Source organism: Rhagoletis pomonella, unplaced genomic scaffold, assembly GCF_013731165.1.
Source record: "Rhagoletis pomonella isolate Grant_MI unplaced genomic scaffold, Rhpom_1.0 Rhpom_scaffold_00008, whole genome shotgun sequence".
In the NCBI taxonomy this organism is placed as follows: domain Eukaryota; kingdom Metazoa; phylum Arthropoda; class Insecta; order Diptera; family Tephritidae; genus Rhagoletis; species Rhagoletis pomonella.
In genome coordinates, this window is record NW_023458562.1 from 36381177 (window position 1) to 36403080 (window position 21904).

At 37.1% G+C, this 21904-nt stretch overlaps 1 long non-coding RNA gene across 2 annotated transcripts in view; it reads left to right on the forward strand.

Annotated features, from left to right (window-relative positions):
- The first annotated feature begins 693 nt into the window (after positions 1–693).
- Positions 694–21904, forward strand: part of LOC118744776 — an 84805-nt gene continuing 63594 nt past the window's right edge. The window contains exon 1 of one of the 2 annotated variants that reach the window (XR_004993586.1): positions 694–1961. This is a non-coding gene — a long non-coding RNA (uncharacterized LOC118744776). The remainder of the gene's footprint in view (positions 1962–21904) is intronic. The other variant, XR_004993587.1, reaches the window with a different exon arrangement.

Consider the following 21904-nt stretch of genomic DNA (forward strand, 5'->3'; position numbering starts at 1 on the left):
GACAGCGATGTCACCGAATTTGCACGCGATCGCTCGCTGGTTTGCAAATTTCCCGCACACACCAAGAAGCGTAATGACAGTTGACAAATACAAATCGCACGCACGCACGCACGCAGCTATTACGCTTGCTGAGTCAATGCAACCATGAGGCGCGATAGGGTCGGTACGTAATTATGGTGAAAGCATTAGGGCGGTTAATGCATGCCACCGTAACAACAAAACAAGTGCCACATGCGACCACCAAGTCTGACATAGGCATATATTTAAATTTATGCTTGTGGAACAAAAGTGTTGCAAGCAAATCAAATGCTCAATGAGCAACCAAGCTGAGCACGCCCTTAGGTCGCGGCTGGGGTTTAGGGGTAAAATGAAAAGTAAGGGTATCTGGTGACTGCTATAGGGGGTGGAGAAGTGGCAAAAGTCGGCTGACAGACGACTGTCACTGGAGAGCCCGTGAGAGAGCGAGAGAGAAAGAGAGCTTGAACGAAAGTGTGAGTGACTTATGTTGAGTGAGCAAATTTCGGCTATCTTCCTTGCTTACAAATGTATGCTACGAGTATCTAGATTCTAGATAAATTAATGGGGCAGGCAGGCGGTGGCGCTGCTGGGTCTACATATATTCATATATGACATATGACGATTGCCTAGCGCAGTGCGGTAGTGCTTTTTTGTAATGACGTGTGCCTGTGTGTGTGGTCGCAAGAATATTTGAAGAGTGAAAATTATAGGTTAGCAAGTGTCGGCTGTCACCCTTTACGATTCAGTATTGGCGTGTACTCGGCACAAACGGAGCAGCAGCAGATTTTCACGGCGCAAGCGAGCAGCGAGCTGAAGAAAAAAAAACAAAAAAAAAAACTATACTTCTATATCGAACGGTCGATCTGCGCTGTGCCTGTGAATAATCAGCTAGAAACAAGTTTTAAATAAACTAAAAAAAAAAACAACAATTGTGCAATTCTACTGCAGTGCGGTGGCAAAAAAAAACTGTTGTTTGACAAAATCTGATTTCGTGGTGCGGTGGTGAAGCGATAGATGAAAAAAAGGTGTGGAAATAATTTTTTATAGGAATTTCCGTGATGCGCTGAAAAAGTGTGTTACCGAGTTATATGTATATACATACATACATATTTATGCGTGCATGTGTTTTTATAAAAATTTGCATTAAAATTTATCTGCTTTGTGGTGAAAAAGCAGCTGAAAAGGGTGCGAAAATTTGCGATTGTAGAATCCTTAATGCAAAATTGCGGAGCGGAAGAGTGAGTGAGTGTAAAAAGTGAAGTAACCTTTCATGCAAACCGATAATGTGCGAAAAGTGACAGAAAAAACGACACAGGAAGTAAGCGAGAATCGTTAGAGCTGAGCAGGAAGTGGAAGCGACAAACGTGTGAAAGCAGGCAATGCGCCGATAAAAAAAGAAGATAGAAAACGAGAAAAGAGTCGACAGCAAGTAGTATAAAATAGGAGTGAAAGCCGTGCGGAAAGAAGAAGAATAGTAAGAGAATAAATTGAAGATAAAGTAGAAAGTCAGTAAAAGTAAAACGAAGATGAAGTTTGTAGAATATAACGGTAAAGTGGTAGCGGAAAATGAGTAGTGAGCAGCAGAAATAGAAAAAAAGGAGTAGGTAACTGAAAGAAGAAAGCTATTAGGATACCAAAAGAGCCGAAAGTTGTAGGCTGGAAAAAATCGACGTAAGTGGACAACCAGTGGTGGGAATATTAAAAAAAAATATATATCTAAGTTTAAATAAAAAAATATATTTAAATCACGAATAACAAAAAACGCCAAAAAAAAAATCTCAACACAAAACTTGCCATCTTAGCTACAGTAAAAGAAGATAGGAAAAGGAGAAGCAGTAGAAATTGCAATTGAAATCGCAATAGAAAACGCCGAAGTCAAAACGAAGTCGCAACGGAGTAACACTTGAGTCGAGCCCAGCCACAGCAGCATTTGCCAGTAATGAGTAAGTACATGAGTGATTATTTTCCCTTCGCTTGGAGAGTTGTGAGTGAGTGAAGCAATTGAGTTTGATAGATGCTAGTTGCTTCAGTGAAGTATACTGCAAATTGGAATGCAGCCAAGAAGCTTAAGTTTTTTGTCAACTCGGGAATTAACAGCAGTTGATCCGGACTAAGTCCGAGTTAATCCGGATCAACGCTGCCGTCTGTTTAAGCTTTTAGAAAATTTTTGTAAATGCGATTTCTAAATGCAATAAAACCCGCTGAGTATAAGGTATAAATGAAATGCCTTGTTTAAGAGGCCCATACATGTCATTACGTTTGGTGTATAAGATCGTTTTATTATCGGCCGCGATTTCTCACGGAGGACGGATCCGAGTGTTCCATAGATCGAGCTTGTCTTTCGAAATGGCTTGAGATATGTTGACCTTATGGCGATGATAAGCACCGCCTTGCCCTCGTACAGAACATTTTAACCTCTCTTTACAACAATTGCACGTCAGGTTAAAAGGTGTCTCTGCTCATCACTGCTTTGAAGGGTTGGGTCGATTTCAGAAAACCTAAAACCTAGCGGGCTCAGAATTCTTGATTTTAGTTACCCCTTTTGCACTAACAAACTCTCAGTTTGATGATAAAGTTTTATCATTTAGAGCAAGAGTGTTCTTCGAACCGGCTGCCGAGATAGGTTCATCTTCCATTCAGCCGTTGATATACGCAGATGAAGCTACAAATAATAGAAGGGTCGAATGTGTTGTTTGTTATTCGGATTGTTTAGGTAAATCAGTTTGTTTTCGCCTGTCTGATCACTGTAGCATCTTTCTGGCTGAGCTGATGGCTATTTTCACGTTCACATCACTGGTACCGTGTGTCATACGATTTCTTATAATAAAATCTACATACATACATTTTCACACATCGCCTACTTTTAAAGTAGTAATCGATATGGCTGATACATTTCGTACGCTTATTGTGAGGCCATTGCTCGTTCTTCATGGCACTACTCTGCCTAATAGTACTATAACAAGACTAATACCACTGATATTCTTCGGTGACTCGGTGGCGTTCAACTAGTCAACTATTACCGACATTGAGTTCTCTACGCACACACTGTCTACTCAGTCCTTTCGGGTCACTTCTTAAATGGAATAATTTTCGACAAAGCTGTCGTATGGTAGAGGAGGAATTTGTATCAGATTTTCTTTGTAACTGCCAGGCTCTTGCTAGATTTATTAAGTTGAGAGTAAGAGCTAGGCAAGTACTTCGTTGGGGAACTATATAGAATCCTGACGGAATTCATTCTTAGCAAAATCAAGGGGTTAACCGTCTAGAGGGTTGGGACTTGGACCATATCTCCCATGCGAAAAAATTTTGAATGCTTTAGAAAATATTGTTTTTAAAGTATAAACAGAACCAAAACGCTGAGCAAATTTCGCCGAACGGATCGGTGGCGTACGATGACATTCGCCGTAACAGTACAACAGAACCAAAACGAAATTCGCATCAGTTGAATAACAAATCAAAAAAATATAGAATATAAAAGCGAAAAGATGAATCCCCAGATTTTGCAATTCTGCTTCTTCCTGATAATTATCTGCCAGAAAAGTGAAGAAACAAAGCTATTTTCTCACTGACAACTGCTTTTGCGACCGGAGGCAGCGGCGAAATTAAAAATAAATCTTATCTTGCCGAATTTCGTCGTTATATACTGCAGTGTGTTTTAATTTTGATAGCGAACTCTCTTCCGACGAAGTTCGCTCAGCGATTTGATTCTGTTTATAATTTTATGTGTCTCGCAGAAGCGTTTTTGCATTATAATTTTGTTTACTTATGTATGTATGTGCAAATCTTCCACCTTTATTTTTGAGAAACTTAATGATGAACTAAATAATGGCATCGAAATTCTATTAGGATCGTCGGACGTATCCCCAGTTTATGTGCTTTTCAGAAACCGAAACTAACTAAAATTATATTTTGCCACTGTCTGCTGATCAGCGTTAATATCTACTGAATGTACATAACATTCCTTGTAAAAAGCGATACATTAGAATGCTTCACGAAAACAGTAGCTGCTTCGCCAAGGAAACCTAATATTAGGACTTTTTTGCATTATATATACATAAAGTGCCTTTTCGAATTTTTTTTTTCAGCAAATAAAGGTCTAATTCCTCAACATGGTCTCCTTTTTGATGGTTAGATTTAGACTAGTTATTTTATCCTTTCAAATTTTAAAATAACATGTGTACACATGTCTTTTTGAGCCATTATCTGAGAAACAATAAAATTCGTTTCATCAAAAATGCGATTCGCAGGTTTTTTTGTCATTCAGCTCACCTGAGTCGAATAGGGTTAGGAAATTGAGCAAATTTTATATTACAGTTCGGAAAAGACAGCCAAGTTTTTGTTTTTTTGTTTTTGGTATGGCCCGTGAGGCAGTCTAATGTGCATACATATGTTTATTTGCACATTTTTGAATAGAAATAAACACTATAGAATCTTTTATTATGACTTTTATTGTTATTACCGTGTGAGCGGCGGCTATTTTAATCAAACTTCGTAAAAATCAGGAAAATATGATAAAAACAAAATACTTGCCATAGTACAAAATATGCACAAAAACGCAAATATATACATACATACATACATATGTACATACGTAATAGGCGACGCTAGGCGACGCTAGAAATCTACGACAAAAAAGGTATTTTTAGCGCAAGATTTCTAGTCTGTATCGGCACCCCGCCCCAGTACCATGCCATTGCAGACGTATGAGACCTGATTATAGCAGCAGCGTCACTGTTGTCCCATAAAACCATACAAATCAAGCGTTTAAATGCCTTTAAGGTGATAGAAATAATTGTACATACAAAAGTATATATGCAGATATTTCTATGAATGCGAATAGTGAAAAGTTCCTCGGCTGTTTAGTGCATTCAAAATAAAGTGTCAAAAGTATTTATTTGTGTAGAAAGTATTTACAAGCAAATATGTAAATCTGTATGTATGTATATGCAACTGCATGCCTGAGTGGATGGCGACAAAACCAATTTTGACAATAAAATGCAAAAAAACGAAATCTTCAAGCTAATTAAGAAAAATCAGTCAGTGCATGTATGTACAGCCTATTTCGGTTTGGTTTGCGCATTTTCCAGTTAAAAAGCATTCATGCAAAATTATTATGTCATTGCAACTGGCATTGAAAAGTGAAGAAAACAAGTCGTCGCGACACAATACAACAAATCGAAAACAAAATTATGAGCTCCAAGTACACACAAAATTAATAATGAAAAACCTCAACTGTTTTCCAGCAACAGACAAACTCGCCACTTCCGCTTTGAGTACGAAAAAAAAAAAAAATAAATAAATAAAAAATAAATGGCATACCTTGCCACAGCAGCTACATCCTCTTCTCATCTCATCTTCTCTGCTCTCATCACATTTCGTAGGCTACCTCTTCTTCTTCTTCCTTTGTATTTTCCGCTTATGCTTCTGTGTGGGTTGCCGCAAAATTCCGCTTATGAAATTCTTACACAATTTCTCGAAAGCGGCGACATGTGCGAGTGTACGAATATCAATACTTACAAACATAGTAAGTAGGTACAACATACGAGTATATAGGTATGTACATGGGTCAATCCAAAGGAAATAAATCGAATTTTTTTTTCGAAAGATATGCAGAATTCTAAATTTTATAATTTCCGTGACTTTGTAAGTTTTTGTGTTTGAATATATATCTCAAAGCATATTATATGTAGTTACAAAAATTTGGTTTTAAAGCTGATATTTAGACCTCTAAACAAAAAACTCAAAAAATAAAAAAATTACAGAATTTTTAAATAAAAAATCGTAGAATCATAAAAAAAAACATTTTTTGGCATTTTTTTTGTACAAGCCTCAAAGTTATCTTAAAAGATACTAAACTGTTCAATGTGATTTTGAAAATTATGAATATCTAAATTTTGAAAAAAGTTGTCAACTCTTAAAGAAATTATTTCAAATATTTTTTATTTGTTTTCAATTTATTTATATGTTATAGCTTGAATAAATTAATTTTTTTAAAGTTCAAAAATACATAATTATCATTAAAAAACACCGTCTTGAAAATGTTTAGGATCTTTTAAGTTCAGTTAGAGGTATCATAACAAAGCCCAAAATTTATAAAAGTTTTTGCTTTTACAGGTCGAATATTTTTTAAATATATTTTTTATATAGCCAAAATATCACATTTAAAACGATTCCAGAACCAATTCTGTAACTGTCAGGCAGGTTCCGCAATTCACTTTCGATTGAATTTAAACCCAATTCGCTTTTAATTAAAATTGACTATTGCCGAAATTCATTCGGAAGTGAAAAAAATAAAGAAAAGAAAAGCTCGCAAAATCCCAGCAATTGTAAAATTTAGAATTTTCGAAAAAATTTTTTTTCCTTGAAATTTTTTTGAGACATTCAAAAAATAAATGGCGAAATCCGGGAAATTGTAAAATTTTGAATTTTCGAAAAATAAAATTTTTTATATTTTTAGTTGAAAATTTTAAGATTTTTTAAGATCAGGTTTAAAAGGTATTGTATACAAAATACTGAGGAAAAAATTTATAAAAGTTTTTGCTTATACGATTTTATAAATTTTTTTATTTTTTAGATTTTTTTTTGTATAGCCTAAGGTATGACCTCTCAAATGAGGCTAGAATCATTCTTGCAACCATAATAATTTTTGAGATATTCAAAAATAAACTTGCAAAATTTGGGAAATCGTGAAATTTTGAACTTTTGAAAAATTTAATTTTATGAGGTTTTTATTCTTTGGCAAAAATTCATTATAATAGTATAATAAAAGAAAAGTTCTGACCAAAATTCATCCAAATCAAAAAGTGGTCCATTCCAACTATTGCCTGATTTGATATGGATTGACCCACATACATATCCATACTTATATACATACATATGTACATACGTGTACATGGACGAGTGCACCAGCAAATCTCGTCAGCATTCACAAAACCACATCATACTAGTCTCTACCATTCTCAACCACTTACGAGTACTTAATTCAGCACAGTTTCATTTTTAGTCTCAGATTTTGTGTTCAATTTTGCCTCACCCACGCTGTCTGTGACAATGTGGCATGCTGGCATACTTACATTTTTACTTACAATAGAGAATAACATAGTTATACATACATGCATATGTAAATACCAACCCCCTTTCCAGTAGTCGGCTTTGTTCTACCACTTGCCTTGCCTCACTCGTGTCCAGCGCAATTCAGCCAACCGTTCATCTATACAACCATCTTTTAGTTACATTACACAGATTGGGTTGTTTTTTCTGCTTTCCTTACATTCTTTCGCAGGCTCGACTCGATTTGTACATACACACATATCTTTATGTGCTGCATCTGCCGATTTTAGTGTCAGTCATCCCATGCACTCAATGTTGTAGCATCAAAGCTCAAAGTAGTCGCCCTCATCATCGGCCTATCGGTTCTCTCTTGTGCTTCAGTGTTGCTGCGTTAACTAAAAATTCTCACTCGAAATAGGTTAGACAGGGTTGCCGTGCTCGGTGCATTTTTAACGTACAATTCACAGTGTTGCTATTTTGGTATTATTAATGATGAAACAAAAATGGAATACCTATCTTTTCTAGTCGCAGGAATTGCGACGCGGTTGAGGTGACCAGAAAAGACAGCTTCAAAGCAGTGGTGGCACCTCGATGAGAGAGGGAGAGAGAGTGGGAGTACCTTTCACTACATGCGGGCTACAATTTAACAGATAGGCCTCGTATCAGTTCAGAGACCGCTGCACGAAAGTCGGTCGAGTGAGGTCTTTTTGGCCGAGCATAAACACAGCCAGGTCGAGGTAGAATCATTTTAAACTTTCATTTAAGCTTCCCAGCTTTTAAGGGATTATTGTCTTAATACCATGAGTGGCATTCTCTAATCAGCTCTTCGGGGCTGACATCAGCTGCCTGCAAAACTTTGGTCTCGGTACACTGCCTTTTTTGCTTTGGCTTAGCAGTTACCGTTCGTGGTGATATCACAGAAGATTAGTTCTTATGTTCCAATCCCGTTTGGGGGCGCCGGCATTCTAGCTCTGCCGTCAGACCCATTTTGTAGCTGAGGAAAATGTAGACGTTAGACATAAAGACAACCTTGCAGAGAGCGTTGTATTGATCTGGTCGTGGGGTGTTGCAATGTTCAAGGCAACGAAATTTTGTAGGTTGGGACGGCTCGGCTCTGAATGTTTCTTTACATTTGAGTTGTATTATAAACCAGATTTCTCTCATGTCACTTCATTAGATAAGGGTTAAAGGTGTTCAAAGGACGCCGGGCCTTGTATACTGACTAGAATAGAATAAATGAAGAAGAAGAAATGGAACCATGAAAATGGTATTTAAATGATCAGAATGTCGAGCTGAGTCGATTTAGCCATGTCCGGTTGTCCGTATGTTTGAACGCAAACTAGTCCCTCAGTTTTCCTGATCTCCCACTGAAATTTGGCAAGCGGGCGTATTTTTACAATGTAATAATCATTTGTCAGAACTGGCAAAATCAGACCACTATAACATACAGCTCCCATACAACTGATTGTTCAGATATGAGATTTTTCCTCCATCTGTGCAGCTAGGAACTGGAAATTTCGCACTTTTTTCACTTATTATTAAAAGAGAGTTTGAAGTGAAGATTACAAAGATCGGGTCACTATAAACTATTGCCGCCATACAACTGATTGGTCAGATATGAGATTTTACTTTAAAACTCCTTCATTTGGACAGGTAATACCGAGCGATTTCGTGAGTTATTTTCTAAATACTAATACAAAGTCTACTGAGAAAGTCGGCAAGAGCGGTGCCGTATAAGCCATATCTTTTATACCGCTGATTGTTTAGATACAAGTTTTTGCTATGTAATTCCTAACCATTAAATTGTGTGGTTAACATATCGATCCTAAACAGTGGCGAAAATCATTTACATCGGTGCTTCTTAAGGTGCATATATCTTCCATACCACTCATTAAGGGTATTCACGATCCGGTGCATACTGTCTAACATGGTGCATAGAAAGCATAAATAGCATGATTGGCTAATTTTGTTGTTGTTTGAACACATGAAACAAGAACGATCATGCTATTTATGCTATCTATGCACTATGCTAGACAGTATGCACCGGATCGTGAATACCCCCATTTTTTAGATATGAGGTTTTTATACAACTCCACTGTCTACGTATGCAGTGAAGATACTAATTTTGTTAAGCTCCCAAACAACTAACGGTTGAAGTAAAATTTTCTGATGCTCATGAAAGGTCATTTCATTATTTTTTGGTTTCTCAGGTTAAATAGCGAGTTTTGGTTTTAGAACGGTATGTACTTAGTCATAAGTAGCTGATAATAGTTTTATCAGCACTCGGCCAACCTAGATATCCAGTGTGTAACCTGGATATTTCCAGAAATCACATTGAACAGTGGTTCAAAACTGGTAGTTACTGGTGCAAAATACAGAAAAGTAGCATTTTTGAAGAAAATTTATTCTGCTGTTCCAGTTAATAAATGTTACATAATAAAAACTTGTTGAAAACAAAATTGTAGGGTTCTCCAAAACGAAAAAAAATTCACAAAAATAATATCTTTTTTTGCGGTTTTTAAAAATCAACGCAGCCTCTTACAGCCGGTTTCACCAGCAATTTTAATAAAAAATAATTTTGTATGGCAATTTCCATATAAAATTCAAAGATTTAAAATCATTTTTCACTTAAATTGCTTTTGTGAAATTGGCTGTTAGCTACTTGCAACTTTCACTTTATCATACTAAAATTTATTGATCTGTAAAATTGCATACCCGAAGATTTTCTAGAAACTCAAACTTTTTTTTTAATTTCGGTTAACATTTTTTTATAACATTTCACTGGGACAGGAGAATCGATTTTCTTCAAAATTGCTACTTTTTCTGCAGGTTGCACTAAAAATTAATATACATATAATATAACCAAATAAAAATTCAAAAAAACGGGCTCAACTGGTCTCTTGCTAGTTTTATAAGATTTCATAAAAAAAATGTATCAAATTGAAAAATTATATTTATATAAGTACTGACGTAATTTGGTATGTTTTGACCTATTTTTGCAGTTATTGCGTTGAGATAAAGTAATGAAAAACAAAACAATTCTCAGAAAAATGTCGGTTCAGATAAGACTTTAAATTAACTGATTTATGACTTCTAATCTATGAGTAGCTTTTAATATTTTCGCTATTAGACTGCATAGAGTTTTGCAGATTGACTAAAATATTTGTTTTCTAATCGCGTACACTGGTCAGCAACAAAAACTGTTCCGCCGATGACATCAGTCCTGTTGATTTAATTGTGTAATGATCTTCGCAATCTACTCCACTCCAAATTACTGTGAAATGAGGTTGTTTGTGGAATGGTGACGTTAGACGCGATTTACATGCAGACTAGTATTATCAGTTATGCTGCTATGAGTAATACATATAGTGAAGAACATGTGCTACCATATAGCATTATTTAATATGTGCCAGGTGTTTACCGATTGTACGATAACTTTCTATCCGCTGATAGCAAGGCTGGGTTTCGCTATGCATTTCTGTGAATGGCTTATCTGCGATGGGAATTACTACTTACTTAAGTGTAGACGTAACATATTTTTAAAGTTAAAACTTTTTTGCTATTTTTTTTTTATAAAAATATTGTCCATGTTTGAAACAAAATCATATAAGTCAAAGTCTCAAACTGTCCACAATATTTAAAAAATTCAAAAAAATTTCATTAAAATTTCTAATTCTTAAATCTGAATTTTTAGAAAATTTTTAGGTATTACATAGCTCATGGAATTTTAGTAAAATAAGTTCGTGTTTGATTTTTTTTGCTGACGGCTTTTTGCACTTTTTTCATATGAACATGAATTTATTGTGGAAAAAAATGTACAAGGCCGTTTACAAAAAATAAACAAAAAATCAACACCAGTTTTTATAAATTGCACTTTTTAGAACAAATAAGTCTCGGAGAAGACAAACATTCGTCTGCCGCAAAATTTTAAGGTTGCGCGTTTGTGTTTCACAAATTTAAGGAGAAGCTCGGTGCAAAATAAAACAAAAAATTTGAGCGCGTAATAGTAAGTATACTTTTGTATGTAGGACCCACCTATGACCAAACCCCGTAACATGTCTTACGCGTAAGCAAGAACACTCATATTTTCTACGAAAGCATAAGCGCTTATCAGCAGCGACACTTATCAGCAATAGCGCTTATCAATGCTTATCCGAATTTTTTAATAGTAAGCATGTTGGCTGCGATTCGCCATAATTACTCTTACTCGAATAGAAATTCTTTCAGAATGTGTGTATGTACATTAGGGCGGTAAGAAAAAAAATAAAAAAATAAAGTCTAGGATTGTTCTAAATAAATAGTACCTATATCGAAAGAGTTCCCACTTTTTATGATCAAAATATATTTATAGGTATATAAGGGCCCTAAGTTTTCCATGTATTTAAAATGAAAAAAAAGTTTTGTAAAAGTGCTATAGAATTCTTGAAAATTAATACTTTTCAATCGGCAAACTCTTTTGCAATAGAGTGGTCCAAAAAAAGTAAATTTAGAATTTTAATATTTTTAAAATACCCCTTTTTTTTAAAAACAAAAAATACTTGAAGGTCGCTCTAAGCTACTCCATGTATTCTAAATAGGGGGAACATTTTTTTCGTAAGAATTATATACATAGAATCCTTGAAAATCAATATTTTTCGATCGGCAAACTCTTTTGCAATAGAGTGGCCCAAAAAAAGTAAATTTAGAATTTTAATATTTTTAAAATACCCCTTTTTTTAAAAACAAAAAATAATTGAGGGTCGCTCTAAGCTACTCCATGTATTCTAAATAGGGGGAAAATTTTTTTCGTAAGAATTATATACATAGAATCCTTGAAAATCAATATTTTTCGATCGGCAAACTCTGATACATTAGGGTGGTAAAAACAGGTGAGCCGGGACTTTAATGCTCTACTCTCTAGGTCTGTTCTATATCGAAAAAAAACCACTGTTTGTTTTTGTAATCAAAAAACATTTAGAGATCGCCCAAAGCGCTCAGAATTTCCCAGGTGTTTATTTAAATGAAGAAAAATAATTTTTCGCAGAAATGGTATGGAAAAAAATCAATATTTTTTTAAATTCTGTCGCTCTTCAGGAGACTTAAAAAAAGAATACCCAATTTGTCATTTAATCATTTTTTAATATTAACTATTTTTTATGGAAAATTGGGAAATAATTGCAACTCAGCGGCTTAATTTCATAAAAAAATTTAAATTAAACAATATTAATTTCTTTATACAATTGCTGGTTTTATTATTACTTTTATTACCATTTGTTGTTAGTAATTAGTTTAATTCTGCATGAAAAGCTGCAAAATTGCGACCAAAAAATGTATTTTTGCATTTTTTTGGGTGACCCATTGAAAATAGTTAATATTAAACAAAGTTATAATACCCCTGGGCACAGGTGCGCTCGGGTATAAAAATAGTTAAATAAGCACTTGGGTATTATTATTTGAAGTCTTCTGAAGAGAAGTAAGTAGAGCTGCCCATTGAAAAATATTCTACACAATTATTTTTCCCATTTAAAATACATGGGAAGCCTTGAGTGACCTCTAACTACTAAATATATTTTGGTTTCAAAAAAGTACAGGGTTTTTTTCGATACGGAACAATCCTTGTGGGTGCCAGCATTAAAATTCCAAAATTCCAACCCTACTTTCTCGCCCCCATGCATTTTTCTTGGCTCACCCTAGTGTTCATACGTATGCATGCATGTACGCACATGTAAATTCCAAAAATTACTTATTACCAGCATGTGTGGGTAGATGCACATGCGGCAGAAAAAGCCGGCTGCAAGCCGCAATCCACTCAATTACATACATAAGTACATACATACATACAAATGTCAAGTTGAGTATGAAAGTGAGTCAGTGAGTATGAGCTAAATAGCAGCGCAGTAAGCGAGCGTACACTATTTGGTATGAGTATTTACATTGAGTGTGTGTTGCTATGATTTGAGTGAGCCTTTTTATGAGCACACTCATGAAGTGCCCTTACTTAGTTGGAGAGAAAGCAGAAGCGCCACACACGAGTGTATATAGTGAATTAACGAAAAAAGGGTGGCAAGTGTGTAGTGTTGTGCGCGGAAATAACAACAAAAAAAAATAATAAAAAAAACGAAACGTAACAGTGAAAATGGAAGACCAGCAAAGACATTATAGCATTGATTTTCAAGGCAGTTGATGTCAAAAAAGCGGCCGCTACTGTAGCACGCCAGACAGGCACGCGCACAAGATAGCGATAAGAATAGAAAAGAACGAAAAGAGGCAGTGATTTTTTTTTTGCTTTCTATTGAACTATCAAAGGCACACAAGCGTGAGGATAGTTAAAATTTTAATGTGGAACTGCAATTGATACAGTGGAAAATGTGCGTGAATGAAGAAAGACATGAGCAGTGAGCTGAAAAGGTGGTGAAGTGGAGAGGTACAACGGGTATGTGTCGATAATAACAAAGTAAAGTGTGGAGTAAGCAAAGTGCATAACTTTCTTTTAGTTTTTAGTTCTTTAGTTTAGTTTAGTTTTAGTGAATTAAGCCGAAAAACAACCAATCAGGTGGCAAATTATATGTAGCAAGGCAGTGACATTGAAGCAGTGGCACTTATAGCAACGTGTATGTGTGTATGAATACACCCTGCTCGCTTATGTGAAAATAAGTATGCGTGTATGTGTACACCACACACTTTTAAAGCTGCTTTTGAAAAAACGTGCTTCGATGAGTTACTAAATATTTAGTTGAAATAGCAAACCAAAGCAACTACATAGAGGCGGCAGTAAGGCGCGGTAAGAAGGGCATGAAGGAATAAAAAACCGAAAGAACAAGTTGATGTTTTCCTTTTTGTGCCTTTTACAACATTTCTGCCGAAATTTGCATGCGTTTATTGATTTATTCGCGCAGCGCTGCTACAATATGTACACCATAAAATGAGTTTACACAAAAAAAAAAAGCTGTGCACCTGCCTTGCCAAATTATTATTGCCAGAAAAAAAACAACAAAAAATTAAAAAAAAAGAAACAAACACATACTCAACTGCGTTAGCCGCGTTGACATTTTATCTAATTTTCTGGCTCATTTTCCCCTCTACTTCGCCTCACCCGTGCCTGCTGCGTTACGTATACGCAGTGTGGCACGAAAAGGCGGCGTGCACGCTAACAAAAGCACAGCAGCCGAAAATTTCGAAAATTATTTTGGAATTTTGCAAAAAAAAAAATTACGCACAGCTGGCGGTAAATTATTTTACACGCTGCCTCATTACTTTATTCGTGCGTTTTGTTACCTTTATTCGCTACTATTTTTTTTTTTTGGAGTCGAGTCGGTTATTTTAATCGCTGTGTGCGAACGGTTTTTGCTTCTTTTTCTTCCTACTGTTTCCGTTATTGATGCCGCCAACGCGTCGTCAAACAGACAGACACTTTTGAACTTCTGGTGCTTGCGTACTGGCTTATGTTTGCTGTTGTTTTTTGTATTTTTGCCCACGATGGCGGCATTGTAAAGCCGAACTTCGTTTGTGGTAACCGAGGTAATGAAGGCTCATCGCTATGATTCATAATCGAATGTTTGAAAGCAAGTAGGCAAAGTTAATGTGCAAATGTGTGTGCAAACTTTTACATTTGTGTGTGTAAATAAGAAGAAGAAGTGTGTGTGATTTCCTTATAGATAAAAATTAAGCCTTTTTTTGCGTACGTTTGTTGACGGTAAACTCAAAATGTTGCTAGCCGGTAAGGCTTTAACTTATATCACCTTTTTATCACCTAAGCCAATTGAAAGAAAATTTCAAAATTTTTGATTGGTGGCGCTGTGGTCGAGGTATCTTTGAAAATCCTATTTATGCCCCGACTTAGCTCGAATTCGAAACGCATGAACACAAATAAATGTGAAAGAAGAAAAAGAAGCACAGCCGCAGTGGGACAACCCGGAAATACAAGAACAATGTGTATAGTGGAGTGTTCGATTATTCGGCTTTTTTCAAAAAACCGGGTTTCGAGTTATTCGAAAAACTGCAATCTGAAAAAAAAACGGTTACCAATTTTGAAATTGTGACTTTTTTCGTATTTGAATAGTGCTCTTGTCGCCGTAGCCGTGTGTTTAGATATGTCTACTGCCACTGGGAGGCCCATGGTCCAATTTCTGGTTCCAGCAACATCAAAAAAAGTTTTTATCAAGTAGCGGTCGACCCTCGACAGGCAATGGCCAACCGCCGAGTGTACTTCTGCTTCTTCGGAGGTGGAGTAGAAATGAAGATCTCTCCAGTTGCGTCACAGCTTTACTCGATATTCTAAAAATTAAGTTTTCAAAACAACCGTCTATAGATATACGAAAAAAACGGTGGAAACCGGTTTGGAAAAACCGAGTCAATCACCGTAGTGTCTAGAAGCATAAAATCATGTCTAGGATTTCACTGAAGAAATTTACATTCAATAAAGCGCTAATATTAATTGAGGATCTTTGTCTTCCCATGAGCTTTTCCATAAATTTCATATCAAACTGATCCGCAGCGAAGCGTTGACGAGTTTGCTGGTGTGTTTATAAAATACATTTATATGTCGTAGTGTTTGGTATAATAAGTATCTTCGGATTCATTCTGAGCCTTTTCTCTGCACACCAGTATGACATGAGCAGTACTCTTGAATTAGCCCGTAACTATAGTAACCAGGCCCGCGTATGGAACGGTTTTTCAACCAGTCTTCAATTGTCTGATTAAGAGATCTAACCACAAACTGTCACTTCAGAAACATTCTCCAGTGTCGTTCGGATAGGATAGAAAATGTACATACTAAATCTCCATACTAATTCTTGGTGAAATTGTATTTAGATTTAGGTATGAATCCCTAAAATTCAGATATCATTTCTCGGCATTGAGCGCTGCGACCTTCTATTATGATACCTGAAAATTTGTCTATATTCATAATACATCTGAAATTTCACTATTAAGCGTAAATCTCTGGATTTTACCTTGTATTGTGTGCCAAAGTAGAGAGTGTTCACTTTCTTATGCCGTAAAGGAGCTCTGAAATGGTGTCCCTCCTTTACAAATTTCTCGAAAATCTCATTTTCTTTAATACCATTTTTCTTCTTCTTCTTCTTATTTGGCGCTGTAACCGCCTAAGCGATTTTGGCCGAGTCCAAAACAGCACGCCAGTCATTTCTCTTCTGTGCTAACTGACGCCAATTGAAAATGCCAAGTGAAGCCAAGTCCTTCACCACCAGGGCTTTCCAACGCAAAAGATGCCTTCCTCTGTTACCAGCATCGCGACCCGCGTTTAATATTTTCAGAGCGGGAGCGTTTCTGTCCATCCGAACGACATGGCCAAGCCAGCGGAGCCGCTGAATTTTAATTCGCTGCACTATGTCTATATCGTTGTAAAGCTCATACAGCTCATCGTTAAATCGTCTGCGATATTCGCCATCACCAACGCGTAAAGGTCCGTAAATCTTTCGCAGAATCTTTCTCTCGAAAACTCCAAGAGCCGCCTCATCAGATGCTTTCATTGTCCATGCTTCCGCGCCATACACCAGCACAGGCATGATGAGTGACTTATAGAGTGTGATCTTTGTACGACGAGAGAGGACTTTACTTCTCAATTGCCTACTCAGCCCAAAGTACCACTTGTTGGCAAGAGTGATTCTCCGTTGGATTTCAAGGCTGACATTATTATTGGTGTTAATGCTGGTTCCCAAATAAACGAAGTCGTCTACTTTTTCAAACTTGTAACTGTCAACAGTGACGTGGGTGCCAAAACCCGTATGCTCTGACTGTTTGTGTGCTGACAGGAGATACTTCGTTTTGTCCTCGTTCACCACCAGACCCATTCGCTATGCTTCTCTATCCAATCCCGAGAAGGCAGAACAGACGTAGCCCTTGTTTTACCGATAATATCGATGTCGTCGGCATACGCCAGCAATTGTACGCTCTTATAAAGTATTGTGCCTGAGCGGTTCAGTTCTGCGGCTCTTATTATCTTCTCCAACATAAGATTAAAGAAATCACACGAAAGGGAGTCCCCTTGTCTGAAACCTTGTTTGGTATCAAACGGCTCGGAGAGGTCCTTCCCTATTCTGACGGAGCTGGTGGTATTGCTCAACGTCATTTTACACAGCCGTATTAGTTTCGCGGGGATACCAAATTCAGACATCGCGGCATAAAGGCAACTTCTCTTCGTGCTGTCGAAAGCGGCTTTGAAATCGACAAATAGATGGTGTGTGTCGATCCTATTCTCGCGGGTCTTTTCCAAGATTTGGCGTATTGTGAATACCTGATCTATGGTGGATTTTCCAGGCCTAAAGCCACACTGACGGCGTAAAGCCTAAAGCTCGTTGACGGTGGGCTTCAGTCTTTCGCACAATACGCTCGATAAGACCTTGTAACCTATGCTTAGAAGGCTAATTCCGCGGTAGTTGGCGCGTTGGCGGGGTCGCCTTTCTTGTGGATTGGGCAGAGCACACTTAAATTCCAGTCGTCGGGCATGCGTTCATCTGACCATATTCTGCATACGAGCTGATGCATGCACCTCATCAGCTCCTCGCCGCCGTACTTGAATAGCTCGGCTGGCAGGCCGTCAGCTCCAGCAGCTTTGTTGTTTTTCAGCCGCGTAATCGCTATTCGTACCTCGTCATAGTCAGGCGGTGGGACAGCTACTCCATCATCATCGACTGGGGACTCGGGTTCGTCTTCCTCACTACTTTCAGCGCCGCTACCATTCAGTAGGTTATAAAAGTGTTCCCTCCACAATTTAAGTATATTCTGGACATCGGTCACTAGGTCGCCATTGTTGTTCTTACAGGAGTTCGCCCCGGTCTTGAAACCTTCCGTAAGTCGCCTAACCCTCTGGTAGAATTTTCGGGCGTTCTTCCTGTCGGCCAGCATCTCAAGCTCTTCGCACTCACGTATTTCGGACTCTCTCTTCTTATTGCGGCAAATACGTCTCGCTTCCTTCTTCAGTTCCCTATAACGGTCCAACATGGCTCGCGTTGAGCCCGATCGCAGCGTGGCCCTGTAGGCGGCATCTTTTTTCTCTGCGGCTTCTTGACATTCCTCATCGTACCAGTTGTTCTTTCGGGCTCGCTGAAATCCAACTACTTCTTTGGCGGCGGTACTTAATGATCGGGAAATGTGGTTCCACTGCTCGCGTACGTCGGATTGTTGAAAAGTGCTCTCAGAGAGCAGGTGTGTGAGTCGAGTGGCGAATAAATTGGCCGTCTGTTGTGATTGCAGCTTTTCGACGTTAAGCTTTCCTTGCATTGTTGGGCGCACATTTTTTGCTGCACAGAGGCGGGTGCGTATCTTGGCTACAACAAGATAGTGGTCCGAGTCGATGTTTGGCCCTGGGAGTGTACGTACGTCCAAAACGCTTGAAGCATGCCTTCCGTCTATCACAACATGATCGAGTTTTCTTTAGTTCCAGAGAATCCAAACTTCAGCTTATCAAAATACTGCTTCACCAGCTCTGACGTTGAGGTCACAACGGTTTGGTTCCTTTCGTTCTGCTTGATATCTCCTTTTTTCACGATGTTGGTACTAGTCATCGTTATGAAAACTGTTTTCCTGAGTCTGGATATCAATATTAAGAGGAGTGTGATCCAAGAGAATTTCTAAGCATGCTGCTGGACAAGCTCTCTATGCTCTTGTACATCAGGCTTTGATTTGTCCACTTCGCTTCTGGCTGCCTCCACATCAACCATCTTGACACCCTCCTCCGTTATTTCTGTTAAGCTTTCCATTTTATTCCTTTGTGCCTTTGATTTTGTTGTCCAGCCGTGGAAGCCGGCTTATGGGATCTTGTAACCGGAGCATAGTTGTTCGTATGTATTTACATATGTACATATGAAAGGCCCTAAAAATCCCATGCATCCCTCTTGAAAAGAAGCACCTTGGCGTGTAGCAGGCTTCTAAATATAAAAAAGTACTCTACAATTGAGAAGTAACAACAGCCAACAGTGAAGTTTGTCCCAGTGGAATAAGATTATTTATGCGTTGCCTAGGTTAAATTTCTACTCTTCTTGTTCACCGTTAAAGGCAAGCTCCAACCATATCTACTGTTTATCTTACGGCGAAAAAGTTAAATTTACCAGTTTGAAATAAACTTATACCGCATAAGTTATGCGTTGCTTACAGGTTTGCTCAAAATTATTATTTTTACTGCGATCAGGTAGGTGTTCAGTTATCTAAAAAATACTGCTTTTTTATCTCTTTGGACTTTGGCCCCGCTTAGATAAAATTTAGCAGTGGTTAAATGATTCATGGCAAAAAAACCAAACCTAGCTAAGAAAAGCTTGTTATTAACACGCCGTAAATGAATTCTGCCCATACATAATTTACAATGGCAGTATTAAGCTTTCATGCTGGCAGTAAATATAAAGTTTATGGTTGCAGGAGAAGTTTTTGTCGCTTTCGATAAGATTACTTTTAAATACTTGGCCTTAATGCGAGTAAGTGGGAATGAACCAAAGATTACTTGGCATGATAGAGAGCGTACATGATTTTGCAACAATCAAAGCTAGTCATATTCCAACCACGATTTTGTTAACTATTTTATGAGCATTATAAATAATTACTATATTTTTTTTTTGCATTCGTCACACTCTTACCACCAAACCTACTGATAAGCACTCATCCACCAGTATTTTTATTATACCCGAGCGCACTTGTGCACAAGGGTATTATAACTTTGTTCACATAACGGTTGTTTGTAACAGGCAAAACGAATCGAGATAGATATAGACAAATGTATACATAAATGATCAGGATGAAAAGAGAAATCGATTAAGCGGTGACTGTCTGTCCGTCCGTCCGTCCGTCCGTCTGTCCGCCCGTCTGTGCACACGATAACTCGAGCAAAAATTAAGATATCTTAAATAAACTTGGTACGTGTACTTCTTTCGGGCGTAGGATCGATGGTATTGAAAATGGGCAAAATCGGACTATAACCACGCCTACCTCCCATATAACGGTAATTTTCAGAAATACGAAAACTGCGATATTTGAATAACTACTGAAGATTATTCACTCAAAATTGATATTTACAATGATTTTTAGACGAAAAATAAGAATATTATAAATTTTTGAAAAATGGGCGTAGCCACGCCCACTTATGGTTACATGTGTATATCTTGGCAACCGCTGCACCAATTTCTTCCAAATTTGGTACAGTTATTGGCCTTGGTACAGCATACCAAATGGCCGAAAATTTTTAAAATCGGACAATAACCACGCCCACATTCCATATAAGGGTAATTTAGAGAAATACGAAATCTTCGATAAATCAGTAAATATTAAAGCTAATTTATTAAAAATTTACGCTTGCAACAATTCTTTACCAAGAAATACGTTTATTACAAACTTTTGGAAAATGGGCGTGGCACCGCCCACTTATAATCACATATATGTATCTCGGTAACCGATCCACCAATTTGTACCAAACTCGGTATGGTGATTGTGCTTGCCACATAAAAGCAAAACGTTCAAAATTATTGAAATCGGACTAAAATTGCGGATTTTCATATAACGGTAAATTTCAGAAATGCTTGAAACTTCAATATTTCGAAATTTAGGGACGCTAATTTACTCAAAATTGATACACCCCGGCTTACCATGTAGCGGTAGCTTTCTGAAAGGTGAAAAACATATATTTAATACTTGCGCCGGGTATTCAATGTTCGGCTCCGCCCGAGCTTAAACTTTCTTACTTGTTTTATTTAGCTGTTGTTCTTTTTGGCTTAGTATTTTCATTGCTGTCGGTAGTTGTGCCTTTGTTGTCGTTGTTATAATTGTTGCTACATTTGTACATTTTATAGCTGCTACCCCACTTCAATAAAAGGAAGAACAAGCCATGCCATTTACTATACCTGATAAAAAATAAACCCAGCCAGCGTTAGCAGCACAAAAAAAAAATGCATTATGTCACTGTTTATCGACAACAATACTCACTAGATACAAATGTTGTTATTGTGGTTATATTGTTGGTGTTGCTATTTTCTGTTCGTTTGTTTGCCCACTTACCAATGTTCTGTTGACGTTCTTGGTCGACTCTGGCGCGTTAGTTTATTTAGTTGTCTGCTTTGTTGTCACTGTCAGAAGGGCAGACATCAAGTGGCACAGTGGGTCAATAAGGATTTGTTTGGAAATTTAAATAAAATATGTAGAGTTGGCATAAAAATTTAAATTTTGCAAAAAATGGGCTACAACGTTTTTTTGGGCTGGTTCCCATTTTCGAAATCGTAAAAATTTTTTCTATTCAATTTTCAAATCTTAATTTTTCGTGCTTTTGCATTCTTGCTGTGGATAAAAATTTTTTTATATATCAGTTTCTTGGAGTCGGTGAAAAGTTTTGTCAATATCTTCGCTTAGCAATTAAACAAAAAAAGCGTTTCTATTTTGTACCAAAACGTGGAAAAATGCGCTTTAACCTGCATTAAAATTCTGAGGAAATAAAAAATTTTGCATCAAAAATAATGTCAAACGAAAATCTATCTTTCTGATTCCCCGAAATTGCTGTAACATACCTTTGTATTTAATAAAAAAAAAAAAGATTTTGAGCACTTCTGCCCCACTGTTCAGTAAAAACAAGCAGTGTTGTGCACAGTAATATATACTGCATATTCTTTTTATTATGCTTGGCCTTAGTATAACCCTTGATTTTTCACTGTCCATTTTCTTTCTATTTCACTAGCATTTTGTTGCATTTTCAGTCCACTGTCATTTCGTTGAGTTTGTTTGACCATTTTTTGCTCATTTATGAAATTAAAGAACGGAAATTAAATTGTGTGCACAAGTAGACGGCGTGAATTGTTTTGTAGGCGTCCGGAAACATTTGAATAGAATGTATGCAGTTACATAACTCTTGTGTTTGTCGTTTTTTTTT